This window comes from Gorilla gorilla, chromosome 1, assembly GCF_029281585.2.
Source record: "Gorilla gorilla gorilla isolate KB3781 chromosome 1, NHGRI_mGorGor1-v2.1_pri, whole genome shotgun sequence".
Classification (NCBI taxonomy): Eukaryota; Metazoa; Chordata; class Mammalia; order Primates; family Hominidae; genus Gorilla; species Gorilla gorilla.
In genome coordinates this window covers 19245147-19272937 of record NC_073224.2, presented here as the reverse complement: position 1 = coordinate 19272937, position 27791 = coordinate 19245147, and the positions used below count along the sequence as shown (strand labels likewise).

At 52.7% G+C, this 27791-nt stretch overlaps 1 long non-coding RNA gene and 1 pseudogene across 1 annotated transcript; one reads left to right on the top strand and one right to left on the bottom strand.

The window, feature by feature from the left end:
* The first annotated feature begins 776 nt into the window (after positions 1-776).
* Positions 777-27342, top strand: LOC134758750 (mitogen-activated protein kinase-binding protein 1-like; annotated as a pseudogene).
* LOC134758752 (uncharacterized) lies at positions 20271-27443 on the bottom strand. The gene is made up of 3 exons (XR_010134291.1): positions 27336-27443; positions 21532-21585; positions 20271-20856 (listed from the first exon to the last, which is right to left on the bottom strand). It is a non-coding gene; the product is annotated as an uncharacterized lncRNA (long non-coding RNA).
* Positions 27444-27791: the final 348 nt, after the last annotated feature.

Genomic DNA, 27791 nt, shown 5'->3' with positions numbered 1-27791 from the left:
TTCGTGTGGGTCCTGAGGCCTGCAGACAGTGTGGGGTAACACTACTAATGATGAGAGTGATGAGTGTCTCCCGTGGCCGTGTCCTCTCTGAATCGCTGAGCATTTTATCTTTCATCTCTGTGGGAGTTGCAGCTTAATAATAATAATTAGAGTACCCTGAGCATCGGTGCTTTGTAGAACACAGCATTAAGCCCTGTTTCTGCCTCCTTGGATTGTAGTCTGTATGAACTGGCAGACATTTGGGAGGTGGAGCCCTCTGACAGAGGGGAAGAACATGATAGAATGCAAAGGTCAGGGATATTCTGAGTCACCTAATTGATACCTAACATTCTTTTGGCTCTTGGTAGGTCAGAGTAGCCTTTCCTTCATGCCTGCCAAAGCACAAAGATCAGTGGCCTCACCCAAGTCTCACAGACCCAAGAGTCTAGTCTGGGGATCCCAGGCTCTAGCTTATACATGGTACCTTCCTGGTTTTGGGGAATGCTTGTTCCTCTGTGGCCATGAGTTATGCTTTAACGAGTTGGTGTTCTTCCCTGTGGTACCAGCAGACTGAGCCCTGCCAAAAATAGGTGATGCACGCTGGGTTTTTCCTGTGTGATCAAGAAGCCCGGTGGGCAGAATAGAGGTAGCTGCAGAAGTCATAGCTTCATTCTCCTGAAGACATGGGTGTCTGGAAAGTAGCCACTGCCTCAGGACGGTCCCAGGTACCTTCAGCACCTTCCTCCCAAACACACTCTGTCTGTAACATGTGACTTCTGTCTTCCTCTAACAGGTGACCTTGGAGAAGGTGCTGGGAATTACAGTGTCTGGAGGCAGAGGACTTGCCTGTGACCCCCGATCAGGTTTAGTTGCTTACCCAGCAGGGTAAGTAAGCGCCTTGGAAGAGATCTTGATGCATGGGAATTTATAGCCACGCTAGAGCAGTTGGGATGGGCAGGGATTTTCTGGTATCTTCTGGAAGATAGATACAGGTTAATGTTTTCTTGCCATTTTTGTAAAGAGACGCAGGACCAGGTAAAGGTTCTTTGTCGGGTGCTGTCGTTGTTGCCATCCTGTCCTGCTTTTCGGTTATCTACCCCACCTCCCACACACAGATTTACACTTTATGTTACGCACAGTTCCCAGCACCATCTTCAGTAACTACCTTCCAGTCATTTAAAAAACAGCTTTATTGAGATGTAGTTCACATACCATATAATTCACTATTTAAAATACCCAATTCAGTCGTGTATTCACAGAGTTGTGCACCCATCACCACAATCAAATTTAGGACATTTTCATGACCTTGTTCCCTTTTTTTTTTTTTTTTTTTTTTTTTTGAGACAGGTTCTGGCTCTGTCGCCTAGGCTGGAGTGCAGTGGCTCGATGTCGGCTCACTGCACCTCCGCCTCCAACACTCAAGCAATCCTCCCACCTCAGTCTCCCGAGTAGCTGGGACTACAGGTGCACTGCCCCATGCCTGGCGAATTTTTTGTGGAGATGGGGTTTCACCACACTGCCCAGGCTGGTCTTGAACTCCTGAGCTCAAGCCATCCACCTGCCTCAGCCACCCAAAGTGCTGGGATTACAGGCGTGAGCCACTGTGCCTGGCCCCATTCCTATCAGTCACTTTTCATTCCCCACCTTACCAGACCTTCATCCCTAGGCAACCACTGTCTCCATTAATTTGCCTATTCTGGATATTTCATAAAAACGGAATCAGATAACACTGTATTTGGCCTTTTGTAACTGGCTTCTTTTTGTTGCTCATCCTGGAGTGCAGTGGTATGATCATGGCTGACTGCAGCCTCAGCCTCTTGCCTTAGCCTCCTGAGTAGCTGAAGCTATGGGTGTGTGCCACCGTGCCCAGCTAATTTTTCCATTTTTTGTAGAGACAGGGTCTAACTCTATTGCCTAGGCTAGTTTCGAACTCCTGGGCTCAAGCAATCCTCCCGCTTCAGCTTCCCAAAGTGCTGGGATTACAGGCGTGAGCCACCACGCCTGGCCAGCATAATGTTTTCAGGGTTAATCTATGTCACAGCATGTATCGCTACCTTATTCCTTTTTGTGGCTGAATAATATTCCACTGGATGGATGTAGCACATTTTATCTATTCTTCAGTTGATGGACATTTGGGTTGTTTCTACTTCTTAGCTATTATGAATATTCATCTGTTCTAGTCACTTTGAGAGAGATCAGTGCCATAGAAGAGAAGTAGGGGAGTGGGGCTACTATGCTTTCTCTTGCTGCCTTTTCACTCCTCTGCTCCTACAAGTGGGAAACCTCCAACCATAGTTTCTTCAGGCTTCTGGAGAAAGCTTGGAACCCCTCCTGCTTCTGGCTCACTCTGTTCCATGCTGATAGGCACAGGAATGTGAAAATGAGTAGCGCTACTGCTGTACCTTTCTTACTCTACCATTAACTTGTTAATGCCTAGTTCATTCCCCAATGTAATTTTCATAGCAACTTTTATAGTTTTTATACTAGATACGTGATTTGCTTAGTTTTATCACCTCATCAAAAAAGCTTCCTTTATCAGGCTGGGCCCGGTGGCTCACGCCTATAATCCCAGTACCTTGGGAGGCCAAGGTGGGCGGATCACTTGAGGTCAGGAGTTGGAGACCAGCCTGGCTAACATGTTGAAACCCTGTCTCTACTAAAAACACAAAAAAATTTGCTGGGCGTGATGGCGGGTGCTGGTAGTCCCAGCTGCTTGGGAGGCTGAAGCATGAGAATCACTTGAACCCAGGAGGTGGAGGTTGCAGTGAGCACAGATTTCGCCACTGCACTCCAGCCTGGGCGACAAAGAGAGACTCTGTCTTAAAAAAAAACAAGGCACCACCAAAAAAAGCTACCTTTATCAATCAAGTACAGTCATGTGTCACTTAATGATGGGGATATGTTCTGAGAAATGTGTCATTTGGCAATTTCGTTGTTGAGTGAACATTACAGAGTATACTTACACAAACCCTAGATAGCCTACTACATACCTAGGCTACATGGTGTAGCCGGTTGCGCCTGGGCTACAAACCTGTACAGCAGGTTACTGTACTGAATACTGTACGTAATCTTAAGACAATGGTATTTGTATATTTAAACATAGAAAAAGTACGGTTAAAATATCATATAAAATATATTTTAAAAAGGCACACCTGTATAAGGCACTTACCATGAATGGAGTTTCCAGGACTGGAAGTTGTTCTGGGTGAGTCAGTGAGTGAGTGGTGAGTGAGTGTGAGTGCCAAGAACATTACTGTACACTTGGCCATACTAAATTTATTTTAAAAACATACATTCAATAATAGATTAACCTAACTTACTGTAACTTTCTTACATTTTATAAACTTTTTTTTTAACTTCTTGACTCTTGTAGTAACACTTAGCTTAAAACACAAACACAGTACAGCTATACAAAAATACTTTTCTTTTATCTTTTTTCCGAGATGGAGTCTCCCTCTGTCACCCAGGCTGGAATGCAGTGGCACGATCTTAGCTCACTGCAACCTCTGCCTCCTGGGTTCAAGTGATTCTCCTGCCTCAGCCTCCTGAGTAGCTGGGATTACAGGCTCCTGCCACCACACCTGGCTAATTTTTGTATTTTTAGTAGAGATGGGGTTTCGCCATGTTGGCCAGGCTGGTCTTGAACTAATGACCTCAGGTGATCCGCCCGCCTTGGCCTCCCAAAGTGCTGGCATTACAGGCATGAGCTACCGTGCCTGACCCAAAAGTATTTTCTTTTTATCTTCTATAAGCTTTAAATGTTGTTTTTAACTTTTTAAACTTTTTTGTTAAAAACAAAGACACAAACACACACATTAGCCTAGCGCATAGAACTACATAGGGTCAGGATCATCAAGATGTCACTAAGTGACAGGAGTATTTTAGCTCCATTATAATCTTACGGGACTACTGTCATACATGCCCTTCACTGTTGACCAAAATGTTATGATGTGACGTATGACTGTACTTATTCTATGCCAGGTACTTTTCAAGCACTTTATATGAATTATTTAATACTCTGAGCAACTATTATCACCCTCATATTTTAGAGGAGGAAATTGAGATTCAAAGAGGTCAAGCAGGCCGAGTGCAGTGGCTCACGCCTATAATCCTAGCACTTTGGGAGGGCAAGGTGGGCGGATCACCTGAGGTCAGGAGTTCAAGACCAGCCTGGCCAACATGGTGAAATCTTGTCTCTACCAAAATACAAAAATTAGCCTGGCGTGATGGCGGGTGCTGGTAGTCCCAGTTACTCGGGAGGCTGAGATGGGAGAATCGCTTGAACCTGGGAGACGGTGTTTGCAGTGAGCCGAGATCGCGCCACTGCAATCCAGCCTGAGCGGCTGAGCAAGACTCCATCTCAAAAAAAAAAAAAAAAAAAAGAGGTTAAGCAGGCAGGGTGCAGTGGCTTTGGGAAGCCAAGGTGGGAGGATTGCTTGAGACCAAGAATTTGAAACCAGCCTGGGCAACATAGTGAGAACCCTGTCTCTACCAAAAAGTAAAAATAAAAAAAATGAGCTGGGTATGGTGGCATGTGCCTGTAGTCCTAGCAACTGGGGAGGTCGAGGCAGGAGGATTGCTTGAGCCCAGGAGGTGAAGGCTGCAGTGAACTATGATCGTGCCATTGCACTCCAGCTTGGGTGACACAGTGAAACCCTGCCTCTTAAAAAAACCAAAAGGGTTAAAGAGTTTGCTTGAGGTAACATAGCTAGTGTGTGTAATGGGGTTCTAACCCAAGTAGTATGACTGTAGAGCTCTGATTGTTAAAATGGCACAGAGTGGGGGAAGACCACACTGTTTTTTTTTGAGACAGACTTTCATTCTTCTTGCCCAGGCTGGAGTGCAATGGCACGATCTCAGCTCACCGCAACCTCCGCCTCCTGGGTTCAAGCAATTCTCCTGCCTCAGCCTCCAGAGTAGCTGGGATCACAGGCATGCGCCATCATGCCCAGCTAATTTTGTATTTTTAGTAGAGATGGGGTTTCTCCATGTTGGTCAGGCTGGTCTCGAACTCCCGACCTTAGGTGATCTGCCCACATTGGCCTCCCAAAGTGCTGGGATTACAGGTGTGAGCCACTGTGCCCGGCCACTTTCTGCTTATTGTTAACAAATTGCTTTTCCTCTAAGCTGCCTACCTGCCCTTTGAATGAGAAGAGCCCCATTTATGGGCAGCTCAGTCTGTGCAAGGGAGACTTCTGCCCCTGGGTTTGGGGTCAGTGTCTCTCCCAGGTGGTCCTCTGGTGTTTAATGGCTGCAGTAAGGGTGCTGTGGGAGCCACACGGGCTCTGCCTGGCGAAGGCTGGGCTAGGCTCCATTTTCCCCTAGAGAAGCAAGTTGATGGAAAGACCTCTCTACTGGATAAGTTTGTGCAGCCTGCCTCAGAGGAATTCCACTTGTTCTTGCCTCTGCCTGGGAAAGCCAGGTTCCCTCTTGTTGGAGGTGGGGCTGGGGTAGCACAGGCAGAAGAGGCCTTGGGGTGCTGCTTGGTGCATGCTGAGCCCTGTGTCCCTGCCCCGGGGAGTGTGGAGTCCTGCCCGCTTTCTTCCTCACACACCCCTGGACTCCAGGCCTGGCCTTTAAGGGCATGTGCTTATGCATGTTTATGAGCAGGTCTCAGCTCAGTGCATGTGCCTGGGAGTCATGATCCTTCCAGATGGTGTACAGGCTTTTCTGATGGAACCTCTAGTAGGTTTCCTAAGTGTGTCTGCTTGGCTTAGGCCATCCCTGGGCAGTGCCCCTAATCTGTTCCCTGACCTTCTGGTTTCTTAGAACTTGAAGTTGTCTGTGCAAATGGCTTCTTTTCTGGGTGTTTGAGTTTTGCTGTGTTCTAGAACTCCCTGATGTGCTGCTGCGATGTTGGGGGCCACCAGATTCTGTGTGAGCACAAGCAGGTTCTTCACCTCCCTCCTTGTCTCCCTGCTTTTCTTATCTGATCATCCTTACACTGCCCCCAGCCCCCATGCTCTTGTTCCTCCTGTGCCTGTTGCTTTGGGAGCCAGCTCAGGTATCCTAGAAACAAGGAGAGAAACAAAACTCAGAAAATTCTCTGAGGCCCAGAGGCGAATATCAAACCAAAACAAAGTTTTCTGAAAGGAAATGGAACAGCACAGGAAAGGAGGGTGGGCAGTGTGTCAGGCAGAGGTGGGTAGGAGCTCCAGGCTGAGCATGGAGCCTGTCCTAGTGGCTCCTACATCCCTTGGCCGTTGTTTCCCCACGGGAAGCCCCCCTACTAGAGGATGCCAGACAGCCCCTTTGAGAGACTTAATTGAGTTGAACACCCTTAATTGAGTTGGGCCTTTTCCTCAGCCCGCTGGTGGAAGGTTGATGGGCCTTCAAGCCCAGCACAGCCCCTGTGCCCCTGTGCCCAGTCCTGAGAATGGGTTTCTCCTGGCTCCCATGCCAGAATGGCCTGGGTGAGTGCCCTGCGCACAGCTGCTCCTCTCCCGCTGGGATGGGAAGTGTCCCAGCGAGGTGACGGGGTGTATCTGGCAGCTAAGAAGAGACCTCTTGGTTGATTTAAGTGGGGAGGAGAAGAGGGAACCCCTGCTCTCCTGAGGAGGCCCTCCATTTACTCAGCCCATGTTAAAATTGATGCTGAGATCCTCAGCTTTGAAGCATTGCACTGGGTGTGACAGAATTCTCCTCCTGAACTGTGTTCTCGTGACACCTGAGCTGAAGGAACACAGAGCTACCTTCTTACTCGCTGTAGGGTATTCGCCAGGGACAGTAGAGAGACCATGTGTGCCTGAGAGAAGAAAAGGTTGGGACTTGGTGCCCAGGATCATGCAGTGTGTTAGCAGACAGGCCTGTGACCTCAGTGTTCTGCTCTTTCCACCTCTACGCTGCCCTTGAGCATCAAGGAGTCCTAAATGCCTGAGGTACAGGAGAACCATGGACCTCTCCCCAGGGCCCTCATTCACACTCTGCTACCCAGGAGGTTCCTTGGCAGCCAGGGCTTTGAGATCTTGCCCCTAGTGACTTGAAGATATATTCACTTGTTTACAAATAATTACTGAGGGCCTATCATCTAGGCCCTGGGAAATTAACAGTAAGTAAAATAGACCAAAAATACCATCCTCACAGAACTGGCAGTCTGGTGTGTGAAGACGGATCCCCACCCCCAGTGTAAGTTATAAGCATGATTACAAATTGATGTGTGCTTTGGAAACAGTAGAAGCAGTAGCAGTGACGGAGGTAGGGTTGTAATGATAAATAGGGCTGGAGGGCGACATTTGAGCGAGGCCAGAAGCCCCTTTGGCATGCTTCTGTGAGTCATTCTCAGATTTTACCTGGTCTGAAAGAAAACATTTCAAAAGCCCAGGGTCCCTGGTTGACCTTGTGTGTCCTGCTCCCTGTGTCTGCGCTGCCCCATGCATAGCTCATCCCATCCGGGGGATGGAGAGTGGTAGGAGGTGGATCCTATGGGAATCCTGGGCTCTTTGTGGTAGCAGCAGGCCTGGACCTGTGTAGGGAAGGGGGATGTTGAAGGCTTGGCCCTTCCTGGGCAGTGGGCCCAGCACCTGGCACCAGTACTCCACAGCGTGACTCCCCCAGGCTGAGGCCTTATGTCCTTCCGTGAGACTGAGCAGCCGCCCTGCACCCTCAGGTGCTGAGTCGCAGGACTCAGCTGATTGGGCCAACCCAGCCCTTGGCATGTGGTGGATCCCAGCCAGCACTGAGCAAGGGCTCACCCTGCTGGGCAGGGTCAGGGGATGTGGAGAGAAAGATTGATACAAACTGTGCCCCGCACTCCTCTCCCCAGCTGACCTAGGAGCTTGCTCAGAGTTCACCAAGAAGGCTGAGAGGGCTCCTTGGTGCTTTTGAGAACAGGTCAGGAGGGCCTCAAGTCAAGCACACAAGGAGCCCTGGCCATGCTGCTCTCACTTCAGCATCTGCGTTATCGTCTCTGCATGTGTAGCTGCGACCGTGGTTGCATGTTCTCTTTCTCTTGTTGGATGGCTTCCAAATATCAATAATTAGAAATAAAAATAGTTGCTTAAGGGACGACCTCTGTGTGTTTCCTTTTCTTACTTAGCTCTTCCATGGCACACCTGAGAATTTCTTAGGCTATACTGGGGGCAAGGGGATGTTAGAGGAGGGAGAGATTGCCTCATTGCCTCTAGCCAGTCATCCTTCTATCTACGTAGTGTTCCTACACACACACACGCATCATTCACCCTTCTTCCACCATGGAGCGGAACATAGGAGAAGGAGGAAACAGAGGATATTGTGTCCCAGGAAGACTGAGTTTGTATGCAGTGACTTGGAAAGTGTTTTAAGCAGTCTGATGCACTACCCTTTAAAGGCTGAAATGCTGCTTTGGGATGAGAATTAAGGGAAAACTCGTAAACTTGCAAATAGATCCCAGTTTTTCTGGATTTGGAATATGGTTGGCTGGATTATGCATCGAGTCAATTCAATTAGATCAACTCTCAGCTGAAGCCCTTTACCATGGTTCCTGTGTAACTAATCAGAAAGCTAGGGAACCTGTCCCCATTCAGACTAGAGCCTTTGCTGGAGAGAGGAGTCTGTAGAGGGCCTCAGGTCAGCACAGATTGCAGGAAGGTTCAGAAAATGTTGTTTAACCACTGAGAACTTTCTGGGCTCTGAATTCATGATAGTGGCAGGCCTGGGGCTATTACTTTTCATATACTGCATGAAGTATTAAAACCTAAATATCTAAATCTGGCTGGGCACAGTGGCTCACGCCTGTAATCCCAACACTTTGGGAGGCCAAGGCGGGTGGATCACCTGAGGTCAGGAGTTTGAGACCAGCCTGACCAATATAGTGAAATCACATCTCTACTAAAAATATAAAAAAATTAGCCAGGCTTGGTGATGGTTGCCTGTAATTCCAGCTACTGGGGAGGCTGAGACAGAAGAATTGCTTGAACCCGGGAGGTGGAGGTTGCAGTGAGCTGAGATCACGTCACTGCACTCCAGCCTGGGTGACAGAGTGAGACTCCATCTCAAAAAAAAAAAGAAAAAAAAAATCTAAATCTGTGCACTTTGAACTCTTATAATTTTCTTTCTTTCTTTCTTTCTTTCTTTTTTCTTTTGTAGACCTAGTCTCACTCTGTCACCCAGGCTGGAGTGCCATGGTGTGATTTTGGCTCACTGCAAGCTCCGCCTCCTGGGTTCATGCCATTCTCCTGCCTCAGCCTCCCCAGTAGCTGGGACTACAGGTGCCCGCCACCACGCCTGGCTAATTTTTGTATTTTTAGTAGAGATGGGGTTTCACCATGTTGGCCAGGATGGTCTCGATCTCCTGACCTCATGATCTGCCAGCCTCAGCCTCCCAAAGTGCTGGGATTACAGGCGTGAGCCACCGCTCCCGGCTCTGTTATAATTTTCATTTGCCTGCTCAAGAGCGATGGGGTGCAGAGTTTCCAGAGCCATCTTGCTTTTGTCATACTTTTGTTTTTTTGAGACAGAGTCTAGTTCTTGTCGCCCAGGCTGGAGTGCAATGGCATGATCTCAACTCATTGCAACCTTCACCTCCTGGGTTCAAGCAATTCTCCTGCCTCAGCCTCCCAAGTAGCTGGGATTACAGGTACCCACCACCACACCTGGTTTATTTTTGTATTTTTAGTAGAGATGGGGTTTTACCATGTTGACCAGCCTGATCTCGAACTCCTGACCTCAGGTGATCTGCCTGTCTCAGCCTCCTGAAGTGCTGGGATTATAGGCATGAGCCACTGTGCCCAGCCTGTCATACATTTTAAAACCCTCCTGACTGTGACATTCTAGAAGGGGAAGCAGGAGACTAGAAGGTGGTATAAAAAGAGAAAGGAGTTGAAGACCAGCCTGGGCAACATGGCAAAACCCCATCTCTACAAAAAATACAAAAATTAACTGGGTATGGTGGCATGTGCCTGTAATCCCAGCTACTTGGGAGGCTGAGGTGGGAGGATTGCTTGAGCCCAGGAGGTCGAGGCTGCAGGGAGCTGTGATGGTGCCATGGTGCCACTGCAGTCCAGCCTGGGTGACAGAGTGAGACCCTGCCTCAAAAAAAAAAAAAAAAAAATGAAGGAAGGGCTGAGCCAGGGTGGCATGAGCCTGTAATCCCAGCTACTTGGGAGGATGAGGCAGGAGGATTACTTGAGCCCAGGAGTTCAAGACCAGCTTGGGCAACATAGTGAGACCTTGTCTCAAAAAAACAGAGAAAGGAAACAGGAACAAGGAAAGAGTAGGAAATGGAGAAAGAAGGAGAAAAAAAAAAAAAACAGGAAGAGTTGAGGGGTTAGAGGAGAAAATGATGTGACTCAGGAATTCCACAGCTGTTGGTCAGCCTGGCAGTTCTGGGCATATCTAGTCACATCGGAGGTCCCAGTGTCCCCAAATTTGCATATCGAAGTGGTTTATTGAGCCCAAGATGCTTAGCCCTCACTAGCAACTTGCACCTATCTCCCTTCAAGTTTCCAGCCAGTAGTGGCGTTCAGATATGGGGGCTGCAGTGGGGTCGCACTAGGGAAAATTAGGTCTGGGGGAAGTAGCTGTCTCCTCTTTCTCTCCTCCCTGCCTTTCCTATTCGCAGTCTCCAGGCTTGCTCTTGTCTGCTATTTCCAGTGCTAATGAAGAGTTGAGGCAGAAGGGGGCAACGGGCCAGGGCCTGCTGACAGCCAGGAGGCCTAAAGAGAAGCTGCCTGGCTATTGGCCTTTGGCTTCTTGCCCCCGATTCCTACTACCCAGCTTCCGTCTCCGGAGCTGCCTCTGGAAAGGCAGGACCTGATTCCATCCAGCAGCCTTGCTGCCTGGCGGGAGAGGTTGCCCCCACCTTCTCTGTGAGGCAGGCAGAGTCCCTGATTCTGCTTCTGGCAGTCGGGGGGCTCTTCTCAGGTTTCTTGGGGCCAGAGATTCTCAGGGTGGGGCTTGGGACCTCTGTGGCACTGTAAGGCTTTCCCAGGCCTTCTCAGGCTATCTCTATCCCCCACCCCATCTTACTGAGCCTCTCTGCTGTGTGGCCCCTGCCTCGCCTCCCACTTCCTTCCTTATCCAACACATGGAGGGTGTGGGGGGCCAGCTCTTGCCAAGTACACACGTGGGTGCACACGTGAGAGGCCTTACATCTTAAGGCACACATGCTTGATACACGTGTGGCCCCAAGCCTGTGAACGGGCTGTGCACCCGAGGCCTGCTTTGCCCAAATCACATTTCTTCTTCCCTCCTACACCCCTTCCTGGGGTATGCACAAGGGCTGCGGGATGGCCTGTGTCCCTGCTGCCCTTTGTGGGTATGGCCAGAGATAGAGCTGGTATTTAGGGGCCTGGCTGGGAGGACAGGCTTCCAGGGAACCCTTTCACCCTCATGGGGCTACAGAGATAGTTCCTCTTGGGTGGGGAAAAGGAGCAAGAACAGGTTGCCAGGAGAAAGCAGTGGAGGCTGGGCACGGTGGCTTATGCCTGTAATCCCAGCACTTTGGGAGGCAGATCACTTGAGTTCAAGAGTTTGGGACCAGCCTGGGCAATGTGGCAAGATCCTGTGTCTACAAGAAAAAAAAAAACAAAAAAAACAAAGATTAGCTTGCATGGTGGCACATGCCTGTGGTTCCAGCTACTAGGGAGGCTAAGGTGGGAGGATTGCCTGAGCCTGCAAGTTGAGGCTGCACTGAGCCATGTTTGCACCACTGCACTCTGGCTGGGATGACAGAGTAAGATCCTGTCTCAAAAAAAAAAAAAAAAAAGAAAAGGAAAAAAACAGTGGTGCCCTTCTGAGCTCTTTCTACCCAGCTCCCTCTGCCAGGTGACTGGAAGTCCTGGGTGGTCTGGAGGGCTCCTGGGGGAGCTGTGGTTTGCTGCTGAGCCTGTTGTCTGCTCATCTCCTCAGGTGTGTGGTTGTGTTGTTCAATCCCCAGAAACACAAACAGCACCACATCCTCAACAGTTCCAGGTAAATGGGCTGGGGTCCTCAGGATGCCTCTTCCTTCTGGGAGCTAAGAGAAGGGCACTGTCTAGAGTCTCTATGGCTCTGGGGGCTGGGGCCTGGTTGGGCCCTAAAGCCAGATGGGGAAGTGCCACATGTGCCATTGGTGTCTGCTGGTCTCACCTTTTGAGAGGCTGGGAGGGGGCTAGGCTTAGGCCAGGCTGCCAGTGCCCCTCTGAGCCTGCCCCATCTCTTGCAGGAAAACCATCACTGCCCTTGCCTTCTCCCCTGATGGCAAGTACTTGGTCACTGGAGAGGTGAGTGAGGAAGAGGGCTGGCAGTACTGTAAAGAGGGCAGGTGTCCTGGCCTCCGCAGAGAGCTGCGGTCCTAGGCCTGCTGTCACTTTGGCTTCTGAAACAGACACCAAATCCTGGTTTTCGCTATACCTTAAAATAGTGGTTCTCAAGCTTTAGTGTACATCAGAATCACTTGGAGGGCTTGTGAAAGCACACATCACTAGGCTGGTCCTCAGAGATTCTGATTCTGTAGGTCTGGGATGGGAGTCTGAAATGTGCATTTGTAACAAGTTCCCAGAGAGTGCTGATCCTGCTGGTGAAGGAAGCGTGCTTTGGAAACCACTGCCTTAACTATTCCTTACCCCCGGGGGCCCCCTGCTGGGCTCAGGAGGAACGCTTCTGTCCCGGCGGCATAGTCTTACTAGGGGCAGAAATAGACCTGAGTGGTAGTGGCTCTCAATGCCGGCTGCCCATCAGAACCATTCAGGGAGCTTTGAACAACCTGAAGTACAGACGGCCACCCAGAGATGCTGACTAAAATCCGGGGCCACTTTCTTCCTGGTAATCACTGTTGCCCTCAGATCTTTATCATAGTTCCTCTGTACCCTGCCCTGACTTTTGGCTGGGGAAGTGACGGTATCTAGTAGCTGAGGAGGCGAGGGCCCCGCTCTGGAAGACGAAGTGGGGCTGTATGCCTGTGGAGAAGTCAAGAACTCACTTCCAGTTCTTGCCTTCCTGCAGAGTGGGCACATGCCTGCCGTGCGGGTTTGGGATGTGGCAGAGCACAGCCAGGTGGCCGAGCTGCAGGAGCACAGGTACGGTGTGGCTTGTGTGGCCTTCTCTCCTAGCGCCAAGTACATTGTCTCTGTGGGCTACCAGCATGACATGATTGTCAACGTGTGGGCCTGGAAGGTGAGTGGCTGGGTGGGGTGGCCTGGCAGCCTCACAGGGGTCAAGTGTCAGCTGGGGAGGCAAGAGACTGCTGACCTGCACCGCTCCATTCCACCCCACTGAACCATTCTCATTCTAGAAAGTTATTTGAAGCAGAAAAGAGCAACTGTGTGGCCAAGCATGTTGGTTGAAGGGGCTAGCTTTATGCCTTCAAGGACTTCTGCAGGAAACGAATCTTTTCAGCTCCTCTAGAGCTTATTTCCCCACCCCTGTTTTTCTGGCCAGTAAATTCTGGAAAGAAACACTTTTTCAAGTACAAATTCTAATTCTCCTCCATTGTCTGAGTCACTGTCTTCTTAGCTCCAAGAGACAGAGCCTTGATTCTTCCTTTGGCATCCCCTCCAGAAAAACACTGTGGCGGCCTCCAACAAGGTGTCCAGTCGGGTGACAGCAGTGTCCTTCTCTGAGGATTGCAGCTACTTTGTCACTGCAGGCAACCGGCACATCAAATTCTGGTATCTCGATGACAGCAAGACCTCAAAGGTGAGCTGCTGAAGCTGGGAGTAGCCACCAAGGCCCCTGGCAGGGCCTGCCCAGCCCACCCCAGGAGACTCTGCCCCACTTGGGCCTCTCTCTGCATTCCCAGCAGTCATGCAGAAGTTTTGGATGAGCCAGATGCTGTCTGGGCTGAGGAGTAGGCCCAAAGAGGAAGGAGGTGCTGGAGGCGTCCCCTGTACTCTCTTAGGGCCTAGTTTCCAGGGGCAGGCTCTGGGGTGGATGGGGGTGTAACAGTGGTGTGCCTCCACAGGTGAATGCCACTGTGCCCTTGCTGGGCCGCTCAGGGCTGCTGGGAGAGCTACGGAACAACCTATTCACTGATGTGGCCCGTGGCAGAGGAAAGAAGGCGGACAGTACCTTCTGCATCACGTCCTCAGGGCTGCTGTGCGAGTTCAGTGATGGAAGGCTTTTGGACAAGTGGGTGGAGCTGAGGGTAAGTACCTCCGTCCCCAGGGGTAGGGTCTGCTCATGTCTCAGCTCAGGGGAGAACTAGTGCCCAGGGCTTCAGACTAGGGGCTGGTCCCTTGTGCATACGGGAGATTCCCAGGAGAACGAAGCTTGGGGGAGCTAGAGCTTGGCCCATTTCCAGCCCTTGGTGATCTGTATAACTGCCTCCTCTCTGCTCTTTCTGTCTCTTTCCCCTGCTTTCCTCTTCCACTCAGAACATAGACAGCTTCACAGTAAGTGGTGCCTGCACCTTCCTCTCTTTCTCATGCTGTTTCTTTCTCTTCACTGGGCTTTTCCTACTGGATCCTCTGGTGCCTAGAAGAATCCTCGATTCCTAATCCCTGGCTGGACAGGGCTGAGGGGCTCAGAACAGGGCAGCTGGGCGGCTTTTCCCTTGCCTCTGCCTTGGCCGGTCCCTCCTCTTGGCAGGTGGCTGTTGATGGGTGGGGAGGAGAGAAGACTGAGTGGGCAGGTGGCCTTGCTGAGCTGAGCCACTCTGCCCACAGACCACAGTGGCCCACTGCATCTCTGTAAGCCAAGACTACATCTTCTGTGGCTGTGCTGATGGCAGCGTGCGCCTTTTCAACCCCTCTAACCTGCACTTCCTTAGCACCTTGCCCCGACCCCATGCTCTGGGGACAGACATTGCTAGCATCACCGAGGCCAGGTGAGCTACGTGGGCCCCCCTTCCTCCATTTGTAGCCTTACCCCTGCCCAGTCTTTCTTGTCAGTGCCTCAGGGAGCAGGTGAAGAGTGTATTGATGCCCCAAAGATTATTGGGAACACCTCTTTAGACAGAAGAATTTGGGTTTATCGGTACTTGTTGCAACCAAGGAGACCCCACCCCATGGAGAACTGTGGAGAGTCTCAGTAAGTGGGTGTTAGGAGGGACATATGGGATTTGGGTTTGCGTTGGGTGATTTTAGGAATCGTTCAAGGGATTGAAGTATTCTGGTTGGATGCTGTCAGGAACTAGGGGCGATTCTGCAGTGGAACATCTTGTTAATTTATCTAAGAGGTGAAGGAAAGGTAGGGGGCTAAAGCTGTGTTTGGTCAAGAAGCCGCCAGCAGTCATGTAGATGGGAAAGGCGGTGTTTGATCATTGTCATGGTTCGTTGTGGTTTGTATGGTGATCTTGTTTTTATCTGTGCACAGAGTAGTCTTGTTTTTGTTTTGCCCCATCACAGCCATAGAAGTACCTTGTCTAACGTTGGTGTTCTGTGAAGCTGTGTTCATCCGAACACCATGGCCCAGCAGCTAGTGCTGGGTCAGGTTCCTGCTGATGGCTAGTAGGGGCTCCTTTCTTCTCTCAAGCAACTACTTCCAAACCTGCAGGTCCAGGGAGGGCTCCTCACACACTGCTCCTTCCATTGTGGATTGGCTTCTCTTTTCATTCCCTTCAGTCTGACCAGTGTGCCCTGTCCTCTCCCTACAGTCGCCTCTTCTCTGGAGTGGCGAATGGCAGGTATCCAGACACCATTGCCTTGACCTTTGATCCTACTAATGAGTGGCTGTCTTGTGTGTACAACGATCATAGCATTTATGTTTGGGATGTGAGGGACCCCAAGAAAGTGGGCAAGGTGTACTCGGCTCTGTATCATTCTTCCTGCGTCTGGAGTGTGGAGGTATGTGGGCTGGCTGGCTGGCTGGAGACTGGCCAGGTTGGCTGGGATACCATTTTGAGGACAGAAAGTAGGGATCCCCAAGTATAATCTTAGATTCCTGCTGCCTCCCTGTTTCTCCAGTGACTTCCCTGGGATAGATCCTCGGGACTGAGTTTGAATGTTACAGGCTTCCCCAGTGTGCCCCATCCTTAGTTTTGCCTCAGTCATCTTGGACAAGTTATTGAATTTGACCAAGCCTCAGTTTCCTCACCTGTAAAATGGTGTACTTGATTCACCTAATTGTTCTAAGAATAAAATGAAATAATGTAAGTGGGAGACATAGAAGAGTGCCTGATATATAGTGGGTGCTTCCCCTTGGTCATGTTGAAGGGTATATACCAGTTATGTATGGCCTGTGACAGGCACTGGGCTAAGTCCTGGCCACCATTCCCTCTTTCGTCCCATTCCCTTCCATCTCCTTGGGTAGGCAGAGGACTGCTCCCGAATGGAGGTCTGATTGTGTTCCCTCGGCCCCTTCAGGTCTACCCCGAGGTGAAGGACAGTAACCAGGCCTGCCTGCCCCCCAGTTCCTTTATTACCTGCTCCTCAGACAACACCATCCGCCTGTGGAACACAGAGAGCTCCGGGGTGCATGGCTCCACCCTCCACCGAAACATCCTCAGCAGTGTGAGCCCTGAGGCTGTGGGGCCCCGCTTCACCCTCAGTGCCCCCATCCCCACAGCTATTGCACCTTGTTACTGGGAACTGGGTCCCTAGGCCTTGGCCTTCCAGCCTTCATTTGGCTGTGCTCTGTGGTCCAAGGGTTTGTTTTGCTCAGCTTTCTTGCCCCTTGCAGCTGTACTGGTCAGGCCTGCCTCATCCACCTTTTCTAACCTGTTCCACTAGGACCTCATTAAAATCATCTATGTGGATGGGAACACCCAGGCCCTGCTGGACACAGAGCTGCCTGGAGGAGACAAAGCTGATGCATCCCTGTTGGATCCCCGCGTGGGCATCCGCTCGGTGTGTGTCAGCCCCAATGGACAGCATCTAGCATCAGGGGACTGTATGGGCACACTTAGGTAATGCCAGGTCCTGGGTGGGTACTGACTGCCTCTCGTGGTGCAGAGTTGGGTATTTAGAACTTTAGGGAGGGTTTGGCTCGAAAAGATTGGGCAACAAGATACTTATTTACAAGGCAAAGATAATAACTTCACAATGAGTAAACCTAGCAGAAATCATCTTCACCAAGTGATCAAGGTTAACATCCTCATATCAACATCATTAAGCCCATAATAGGATGTACTAAGAAGGATGTGACATTGTTTCTGTGCTATTCTTACCAAGAATGCATAAACTCAATATAGGCGTGAGAAAACATCCGACAAACTCACATTGAGGTACATACCACAGAGTAACTGATCAATACTCTTCAAAAGCATCAAGATCATGAAAAGTAAGGAAAGACTAGAGAACTGTTACAGACCACAGAAGTCTAAGGAGAAGTAACTAAATGCAATTTGGATTCTGGATAGGATCTAGAGTCAAGAAAAAGGACATAGTAGGAAAACTGGTGAAATTTGAGTAAGGTCTCTAATTAATAGTATTGTGCCAACATAAATTTCCTAGTTTTGATAATTGCAGTATTGTTATGTAAGATGTTCACATTAGGGAAAGCTGGGTAAGGGAAATATAGACGCTGTCTGTTCTTTCAGCAACTTTTCTCTAAGCCTAAAAGTTCAAAAAAAGGAAAAAGGAGGAGAAAACGTAGCAGAGGAGGGGGCGTGAGTCCTTCCTGCGGCCTGGCCATGGCCTCTTCCTACCTCTCCTCATCTTTGCAGGGTGCACGAACTTCAGTCCCTGAGTGAGATGCTGAAGGTGGAGGCCCACGACTCTCAGATTCTGTGCCTGGAGTATTCTAAGCCAGACACAGGTCAGGAGAATGCCCGGAATGGCACAGGGCTCCTCCAGTCCTGCCGGCGCCACTTATATCTGTCCCGGCTCTTGGACGTGGGGTCGGTAATCTTTGGATCACTGGTGTCTTTGCTGGTTCAGAGGAAGACAGCTCTGTCCTTGCTCCGTGGTTCACATGGCTTGGGGATATGGGGCTCAGTTCCCTCAGGGCTCTTTGCCAGGCCCAGATAAGGACTGTTCAGGGCACTCATGGGCTGATGGAGTTCTTTCATCCCCAGGTCTGAAACTGCTAGCATCGGCGAGCCGGGACCGGCTGATCCACGTGCTGGATGCCGGGCGGGAGTACAGCCTACAGCAGATGCTGGACGAACACTCATCCTCCATCACTGCTGTCAAGTTTGCAGGTGCGGGCAGGGTGAATGAGACACATCCTGCCACTCTCACCCCTGCTGCCATCTGCCTCCCACCTCCATGAGAAGGGTCTGCCAGTCGTCGGGGAGTGTTGGACAGCAGCTGGGAGGCCTGGAGCTGGTTGGGAAGATAGGTGGAACAGAGACTCTCAGTGCTGGGACTTGAGCCAACCAGGTTGGACTGAGGATAAGGAGACAGGAAAACCTGGGTTTCCAGGTTTAATTTAGTTGGTTTTCCCTGGCATGTAGAGTAGCTTGATGGGGGATCTCATGGAGGGAAGGTGGGAGGCAGGCTGCTCCCGTGTGGTGAGAACAGTGGGAACAGCTGGGCTTCCCTCCTTCACAGCCAGTGATGGGCAAGTCCGCATGATCAGCTGTGGAGCAGACAAGAGCATCTACTTCCGCACTGTGCAGAAGGTGAGGGCACTGGGCTTTCCTGAGAGGGGCGGGGCAGGGCGGGGTCTGCCATTCCCTGCCTAAGGTTACAAGAGGTGAAGGGAGGCGCAAGTAGGGCTCCTGGGGCCTGGCGAGGCATTTGGGTGTGGGCCTGCCCACATGCTCCACCCCTGCAGTCTGGAGATGGAGTGCAGTTCACACGGACACACCACGTGGTGCAGAAGACGACCCTCTATGACATGGATGTGGAGCCCAGCTGGAAGTACATGGCTATCAGCTGCCAGGACCGAAATATTCGGTGGGCGTCCCCTCCTCAGACTCTGCCCACATTCCTTCATCGCCCTACGGGGTCAGCTCTGTGCAGCTAAGTTCCCACATCTGTCGTTCTGTACAGGACTTTGTACCCCCTTGAGCCTACAGTACTTTGCTTCACCCGAGAGGTGGTAGCCTGTTTGCTGCTGGGGGTAGCTCCCAGAGAGCGTAGACTGGGAGTGAAAGCTGGCATTTCCATCCCCCAGGCGTGTTCCACCTTCACCGCCTCCTCATGAGAAAGACACTATGTTTCTTACAGGATATTTAACATCAGCAGTGGAAAGCAGAAGAAGCTGTTTAAAGGATCACAGGGCGAGGACGGCACACTCATTAATGTAAGGACCCAGAGGGGGTACTGGACAGGGGCTCGGGGACAGAGTGGTGCTGGGTGGGAGGGACTGGTACTTCCCATGTCCTCCAGCTGCACACCCTGCTACTCCTCAGGTGCAGACAGACCCCTCAGGGATCTACATTGCCACCAGCTGTTCTGACAAGAATCTCTCCATTTATGACTTCTCCTCAGGTGAGTGCGTGGCCACCATGTTTGGCCACTCAGGTGAGTGTAGCCTGAATCCCCGAGTAGAAGCTGATACCTGCGTAAACCTGAGTGAGTTCCACCCCTGGAACTTCACTCTTCTATTAGTTTCTTGGGACCCGCAGAGCTACCTATCCCTACCCTGCAGCCAACCCCCGTGTCCACTGTTGGGATGGAGAGGACTTGGTTGGGAATTTAAGGTGGCTTATAGACCGTATTCTTTGTTCTTCACAGAGATTGTCACTGGCATGAAATTTAGTAATGATTGTAAACATCTCATCTCTGTGTCTGGGGACAGGTGAGCAGAAGCCAGCTTCCCTGAGAGGCAGATTCTTACTCTGCCACAGCACCCTGCCCTCCCCTCTCTCCATTTCAGTGATGTCTCTGGGAAGTGGGGTTAACAGGGATAGCTCTTGGCTGTGCTTGACCTGAAGTGGAGGGTGACTCTGGTCTCCTTGCCATCCACGGATAAGGGGAACGAATGGCGCTAGCCATTCTACCTGCCCCTCCTTCAGCCAACTGTGTGGCTTTACCCCAGCTGCATATTTGTGTGGCGCCTGAGCTCTGAGATGACCATCAGCATGAGGCAGCGTCTGGCCGAGTTGCGCCAGCGTCAGCGGGGCGGCAAGCAGCAAGGACCATCCTCTCCCCAAAGGGCTTCTGGACCCAACCGGTGAGAACAGAATGTGGGCAAGTGATGGGTGGGTGTGCAGATGGCTTGCTGGGACCTCACTGCACTTCCTCCATGCTTTGGGCCTGCCATTCAGCAACTCTGTCTCCCAAGACCTTACCTCTCACACAAGGATCCATGATGTCAGCCTCTTCCCCCTGTTGAGTCTCCTCTCCCCCCATTGAGTCTCATCTTCCCCTCATTGAGTCTCCTCTTCCTTCTTCCCCCATTGAGCCTCCTCTCCCCCTATTGAGTCTCCTCTCCCCATGCCCCTCCTTGTCTCGGACTCAGGCACCAGGCCCCATCGATGCTGTCTCCTGGACCAGCTCTCTCATCAGACAGTGACAAGGAGGGAGAAGATGAGGGGACTGAAGAAGAACTTCCAGCACTGCCCGTTCTTGCCAAGAGTACCAACAAGGCACTGGGTCTGTGGCAGTTGGGTGTGGGGGCAGACAGGCCCTAGTTGGTATAATGGCTAGATATGGTTTTTCTGAGACTGTGGGGTGAGAGCAGTGTGAGCTGAGGAAACTGAGGCATCATTGTGGCCACACAGGGTATGGGCTGATGGGGCCAGGGCTCCAGGGTTGGGTGGGGGGGGCGGGCAGGAGACACTTCCTCTGACTGCCTGTTTCTGTCTAGCCTCGGTCCCCAGCCCAGCCTTGCCCCGAAGCCTGTCCCACTGGGAGATGAGTCGGGTGAGTCGCCATTGTTAAAATGTCCTTCCAAGGTTAGAGGAGGCAAAGGGAGCTGTGAGAACAGGGCTCTCTGGGCCTGGTAGGGTACTGGGGCATGGGGTCTGCCCACATGCTGCACTCCTGTGTCCAAGGAAGGCCTTGTCAGGGAAGTTGAAGCAGCTGGGCCGGTCCTGGGTGCGGGGTGAAGAAAGCCCAGGTATTTCCTTCCTGTGGACCAGATGGGGTGGATGGAGCACAGGGTCAGTCAGCACTGGGGAGGTGGGGCACTTGTTCAGCTGCCTGGTGCCTGGAAGTAAATATCATCAGAGAAGAGCTCAAGGTGGAGAGGACAAAGGACCCCTAAGCCAGATAGTTAGAACTAAAATGCAGGAAATCAAGGATCCAAAGAGCGGAGATCTGGACAAACAGTTCTAAAGACCCCGGTTAGGAGGTAAGCGGAGAACTTCCAGAATAGTTAGAGGGAAAAGGCCATGAGGGGACCCATAACTCAGCGACTGCCCTGGGGTGGCCAAAGGGGGATCAAGGTGTTCAGAGCAAGTTCCCAAGCACCAGTACCTTCCGTTGTCAGCAACAGTTTCACAGAGTGATGATGCTGTGGTGTTTCTGGAGCACCCTGACCGGGCCAGGGGTCTCAGGCCTGGGCTATAGGTTTGTCCTTGGTGCTGTGAAGGGACTTTGGGGCCCCCAGCTATTGGAGTGATTGGGGTAGAGAGGCAAAAGGAGTGGTTGGGGTAGACAGGCAGAAGTGGCCTTTGCCCTGGGCTGGGTTTCTTGGGGGACTCTTGGTAGTAAGTGGTTGCTGCTGGGGCTGTCCTCAGAGTAGGAGACTTTGAGAGACCCCCAGCTCTGAGGCATCCATGATACCAGGTGAAGGCTGAGACTAGGGGTTCCTGTGCCAGAGGATGCGGAATGCAGCTAAGAGCATGAACTCTGGAGCCAGACTAACCTGCAGGCCACTTACCGTCTGTGGGACGCAGACTGGTCACTTAAGCCCCCTGTGCTTCAGTCTCCTCATCTGTAAAACAAGGATTATACTAGTGCCCATTTCAAAAGGTTGCTGTGAGGATGAAGTGAGCTAGTATGTGTAGTGTGCCAGGCACATAGTAAGGGATATGTGGATATTTGTTGATCTTACTGTGTGGTTGTTGTTACTCCTCCCCCACCCCCTACCTCCCACCAGGCACAGGAGTCCGTGGGGTTCCTGGACCCAGCTCCTGCAGCCAACCCAGGACCCAGAAGAAGAGGGCGCTGGGTTCAGCCAGGTGTGGAACTGAGCGTTAGATCCATGCTGGATCTGCGGCAGCTGGAAACACTGGCCCCAAGCCTGCAGGACCCTAGCCAGGACTAGCTGGCCATCATCCCATCTGGTCCCAGGAAGCATGGGCAGCAGGCCCTTGAGACTTCACTCACTAGCCAGGTGAGCCTGCTTTCTCCCAGCTCTCTAGAGAGTTCCAAGGGGCCTTAGGCAGCCTTTGCCACCAGCTGGGACCTGAGCACTGGTCCAGCTATGCTTGCTCTGCCCCTGTGGCACATGGGTAACCTGAACTGCAAAGCCAGGATGGGGGTGGCTGGGCTGTATGGTTTGGTCATCAGGATAGGCAGGGGAGGGGTTGGGGTAGAGAGGCAAAAGTGGCCTTTGCCCTGGGCTGGGTTTCTTGGAGGACTCTTGATATTAAGTGGTAGCTGGAGGTTGGCAGCTCAGAGTGCTAATATAGTTCATCCAGAAGCTCACATCAGCAACTGCAGCCCAGCCTGGCTTCTCGATGTCTGTCTTTCAGCTTCCCCTTGAATGAGTGCACACCGCATCCTTACTCACCTCCACCTCTTCTCCAAGGGGAGGGTTGGCCCCCAGGATACTCAGGGCTTACCCCCCAGCTACCACTGCCTCATCTGTCACCTCTGCTCTGTTAACATCCCTTTGTGTGTTCCCAGAATGAAAAGCCCCCTCGGCCTCAGGCTTCCCAACCTTGTTCCTATCCCCATATTATCCGATTATTGTCACAAGAGGAAGGGGTCTTTGCCCAAGATCTGGAACCTGCACCCATTGAAGACGGTATTGTCTACCCGGAGCCGAGTGACAGCCCCACCATGGATACCAGGCAAGGATCCTGCCCTAGCCAGACCTCGTGCCCCCGTCTTCCCCTCCCTATGAGTGTTCTTTAGTCGAGGGAGGGTTGGCCCCCAGGATACTCAGGCTTTCCTTCCAGCTCACCACTGCCTCATCCCTCACCCTGATCACACACAGGCAGGAGTCCAGCGGGGCTGCTGCCTACCCCTGCTCACTGCCTTTTCTTCTCCCTGCTGGAATCCTGGCAGTGAGTTCCAGGTGCAGGCTCCAGCCCGGGGAACTCTGGGAAGAGTGTACCCAGGCAGCAGGAGCTCAGAAAAGCACAGCCCTGACAGTGCCTGCTCTGTGGCTTACAGCAGCAGCTGCCTTTCCAGCCCCGAGCACCCCACTGAAGGTGAGGCTGTAGCCTGGAGGGAGGCGCCATGGGGGGTGGGGCCTGGAGGTGGGTGGGGAGGCTCTGGCAACAGATGGGTGCAGTGCGATGCCTCTCTCCCCTCCCCACACCCAGACTCTGAGAGCACGGAGCCCCTCAGTGTGGATGGCATCTCCTCAGACCTTGAAGAGCCAGCTGAGGGCGATGAAGAAGAGGAAGAAGAGGAGGGAGACGTGGGCCCCTATGGGCTACAGGAGGGCAGCCCCCAGACTCCAGACCAGGAGCAGTTTCTAAAACAGCACTTTGAGACTCTGGCCAGTGGAGCTGCTCCAGGTGTGGTCAGAGGGCCAGCATTTAGTGCCTGCAATTTGCCCTTCTCCCCTCCTTGCCTACCTGAGAGGAGGGTCCCAGGGTATAGGCTGTGGCTGGGGGTCTCAAGGAGGCAAAATCTGGGGCAAGGGCTTGGTTTTTGCCCCAATTCATCATTTCTCTGACCTTGGTAGGGGCCCCAGTGCAGGTGCCAGAGAGGTCAGAGTCTCGGAGTATCTCTTCACGATTCCTGTTGCAAGTACAGACCCGCCCACTCAGGTACAGAGGCCCCCTACCCCCAGCAGCAGCTCCGGCTCTCCTGGCCTCCCAGGGCTGCTGCCCTCTCCTCTCCAGTGTTCTGTCTCTCCATGTGCGGGGTGTTTTGCACTCCCGGTTTTGGGCTAACTGGCCTTTCCCCAGCCCTATCTGGCTTTGTGCTTGTCCTCTCCTAGTGCCCTGGTGCTATGAGTTTCTCGCCATTTTGGCAGGGAGGAGCATTGAGCCTTCTCTGGGCCTTCTCCCACATTTCCTCCCTGTAGGGAACCATCCCCGTCCTCCTCAAGCCTGGCACTGATGTCGAGACCAGCCCAGGTGCCACAGGCATCTGGTGAGCAGCCGAGAGGCAATGGTGCCAATCCCCCTGGAGCACCCCCGGAGGTGGAACCGTCCTCTGGCAACCCCAGCCCCCAGCAGGCAGCCTCTGTGCTGTTGCCACGATGCCATCTCAGCCCTGACAGTAGCTGGGCTCCCAAGAGAGTGGCCACAGCCAGCCCCTTTTCTGGACTCCAGAAGGCCCAGTCTGTGCACAGTCTGGTGCCACAGGGTGAGGAGCCTGATGGGTTCAGTGCCAGGGTGCAGGGTGTATGGAACACATGTACATGCTGGAGGAGGGAGGGCCTGGTGTGGCCCTGATGTGCCACTGTGCTGGCCACTAGGTGTCCCTTAATGGGCATGTGGAGGGGAACAGCAGCTCTTCGGGATTGGGTGTTGGCACCTGGGATGCCTTCCTCAACACCTGACCTGTTTATACCTCTGTCTCCTTTGCAGAAAGAGATGAGGCCAGTCTGCAGGCCCCTTCACCAGGCGCACTGCTCTCTCGGGAGATCGAAGCTCAAGATGGTCTGGGCTCCCTGCCCCCAGCTGATGGCCGTCCGTCTCGGCCTCACTCCTATCAGAACCCCACCACCAGTTCCATGGCCAAGATATCCTGCAGTATCTCTGTTGGGGAGAACCTGGGCCTGGTGGCTGAACCTCAAGCTCATGCCCCTATCCGAGTCTCACCACTCAGCAAGCTGGCCCTGCCCAGCCGGGCTCACCTGGTCCTGGACATCCCCAAACCACTGCCTGACCGTCCTACCCTGGCTGCATTCTCTCCTGTCACCAAAGGCCGGGCCCCTGGCGAGGCAGAAAAGCCTGGCTTCCCGGTGGGCCTAGGAAAAGCTCACAGTACAACTGAGAGATGGGCCTGTTTGGGGGAGGGCCCCACTCCCAAGCCTAGGACAGAGTGCCAGGCTCATCCTGGGCCCAGCAGCCCCTGTGCCCAGCAACTGCCAGTCAGCAGCCTCTTCCAAGGCCCTGAAAACTTGCAGCCCCCACCCCCTGAGAAGACTCCCAACCCCATGGAATGCACCAAGCCAGGGGCAGCCCTGAGCCAGGACTCAGGTGTGCACAGCTCCCCAGCTCTCATCTCCTGCCCCATCCTTACTCTCCCCTCTCTGTTGGCCACTGTCTGGCTCCATCCCATTTCTGTGGGTACAGCTTCTGGTGTTTCTTGTCCTGTCTGCTCCTGTCGCAGGTCCGTAAGTCACACCCCTGATGGTGAGACCCTCCTGCTAACCTTCATGACTTCCTTGTGACTCACTTGCCCATTCAGTGGCTTCTGAACTTGGGGCTGGCCGTCTCCTCTGGACCTTGTTTGTGTGGTGTTGGGGAGGCCGTTGGAAGAGAAGCCAAGAGGAAGGGACTGAGGGCAAGTGGGGGGTGCAATGCTGAGGGCTAGGTCTCTCCCGCTCTGAGTGTCTTGGGTGCGGAGGCCTGAAAGGGCTACATGTTGGGCCTCACTGAGCTGTATCCGTCTCTTTCAGAGCCAGCGGTGAGCCTGGAGCAGTGTGAGCAGCTGGTGGCAGAGCTCCGCGGCAGCGTGCGCCAGGCCGTGCGGCTCTACCACTGGGTGGGTGTTAGGTGCCCCCCGGCAGGAGGGCGAGCACGTCAGTAGTGCTGGGTGTTTCGGATAACCATGTCCAGAACAGTATGCTAAGGCTCTTGTGCTGACAGGATGGCACACTCAAGAACATCTTGGGCAGCATAGGTGAGGGGGTTAGAGGCCAGGCTAGCCTCTTGTACCGGGCACCTGCGGTCATTTCTGGTTAAGAGCTGGAGACTTCCCTCAGGAGGTGAGGCCTGAAGAGACCACACCTCCTAGTTGGCTCAGGACAATCCCAGTTTATGTCGTTGTCCCAGTGTAATTATTAATGGCATCCTTTTTCATATCCATGAATTATTTGGCCCCCTTAGACATAGGGGACAGTCCAAGAAGGCCCAAACTTTGAAAGAGAAAGCAGATTCTGCCGGAGTTGTCATAAGGAGTTGCTTATAAGATGTAGACGGTTCTGCAATCCAATGGGTTCCTCCTTGGGCGTCACCTCCAGAGTCTGCCTGCATCCCATGTTCCCTGGCCATACATGCTGATCTCGGCGGGTAGAGTTCCCAGCTAGTCCCTTCTGAGGCAGGCTGGACCCAGGTGGGGCCCCTCCCTTTTATATGCCTGTTGACAGGCTCCTCCACCTCACTTCTGGGGGTGCTGTTTCAGGTGGCTGGCTGCAAGATGCCCTCAGCAGAGCAAAGTCGGATTGCCCAGCTCCTCAGAGACACCTTCTCTTCAGTGCGACAGGAGCTGGAAGCTGTGGCTGGGGCAGTGCTGTCCAGCCCAGGCAGCAGCCCTGGGGCTGTGGGAGCCGAGCAGACACAGGCCCTGCTGGAGCAATACTCAGAACTGTTGCTTCGAGCCGTGGAACGGCGTATGGAACGCAAACTCTGAGTTCTGGAAGCCTGTCCCAAGTGAATGAATGCCCCAGCGATTCCAAACTGCAGCCCCTCTGCCACTCACCAAAACCTGCGGGGCTGCTTGGAGTGGAAAGCGGGGAGCAGTGTTCCGAGGCAAAGCAGCCTTCCCAGCCGCTCCTCATGGGGGGCGTGTATTTATTAATTTATTTCCCTGACTGTTGCCTCACTTCCTTGGAACTCCTGCCTCCACAGCCCCTCCGGTGGCAGGGACAGGTCTTGGGTCTTTGTCATCTTGGTGCTGTGAGAGGTAGGAGGGCAGCCTGCCCCATCTAGGAATCTGGGAAGGGCTGGCCCTCTCTTAGAAGCCATTTGAAATTACTGCAGGGATTAGCTCCCTGTGGTGGAGCATACACAGGGTACTCTGGGGTCCAGGTGAGAGGTGATGTGGTATTCAGTGCCCGTCAGCCAACTGTGGGCCTTCACCTCTACCTCCACTTCCCCTCTCACACCAGCTGCACTCCCCTGGCTGCCAGAGCAGGGTGGTTTTCCCCAATACCTGGCAGCTCAGAAAGGCAGAGCCATCTGGCCCTCCAGGGTGTCCCCAGCCATCAGGAGACCTGAGTTGGTATTTGGACCTGAGCCCGCACATTCCACTCCCATTCTCCCTCCAAGAGGGGCCCAGCGTTGTATTTCCCTGTGACCCCTTACTCTCCTGGCCAGAACTTGAGCCAGCTGTGGGACGTTGCTGCAGGACAGTAAGCCCTCACCTGGGCAAACATGAAGCTCTGGCCTCCTTTCCTCAGCCCCTTGTTCTTCCCTGTCCTCCACCCTGGACCCCAGCCGGCTGCTGGAGCCCAGAGGCCACCTTCTCCCTGCATCCTGAATGATGCTTAGTCAGAAGCCTGTGTTGGAACATCCCTCGTTTACAGGGCGCTGGCCTACCTCCTGAGGACCTCGGCCACAGATGAGATCACATACATGCACGTGCACACATGTACACACACACACCTACCTGCACAGCACGCCGTTGAGTGTTGGTTGCTAGAGTATCCGGCTGGCTGCTGTGTGCCTGGTCTCCTCACATCCTGCCTCAGCTTCACCACCCTGGCTTATGTGGAACACGTATCAGGGAGCAGAAGAGGGGTGCAGCACACTAAGTGAACCCAGATTCTGGATTCTTGGTGTCCACAGCCTAGCTGATACAAGATGGCCCATAGGACACCTGGTTTAGGTAGAAGGAGCCTCCTCAAAGGCAGTGCTGGGCACCCACGGGTGTGCTGGATACTGGAGTTTGAGAGGAGGGAGGTGCTGGGACCAAAGGAGACACTAGAAAAGTGGTAGATGGGACATGTAAGTGGCAGAGGTGAGGGGATAGGTTAGAATGTAAAAGGGCAGTAATTAGGGGTGAGGGAAAGGAGATAGGGGACCCTAGGAAGTAGAGTGGGACCATGTCGTGAGGCAGTTGAAG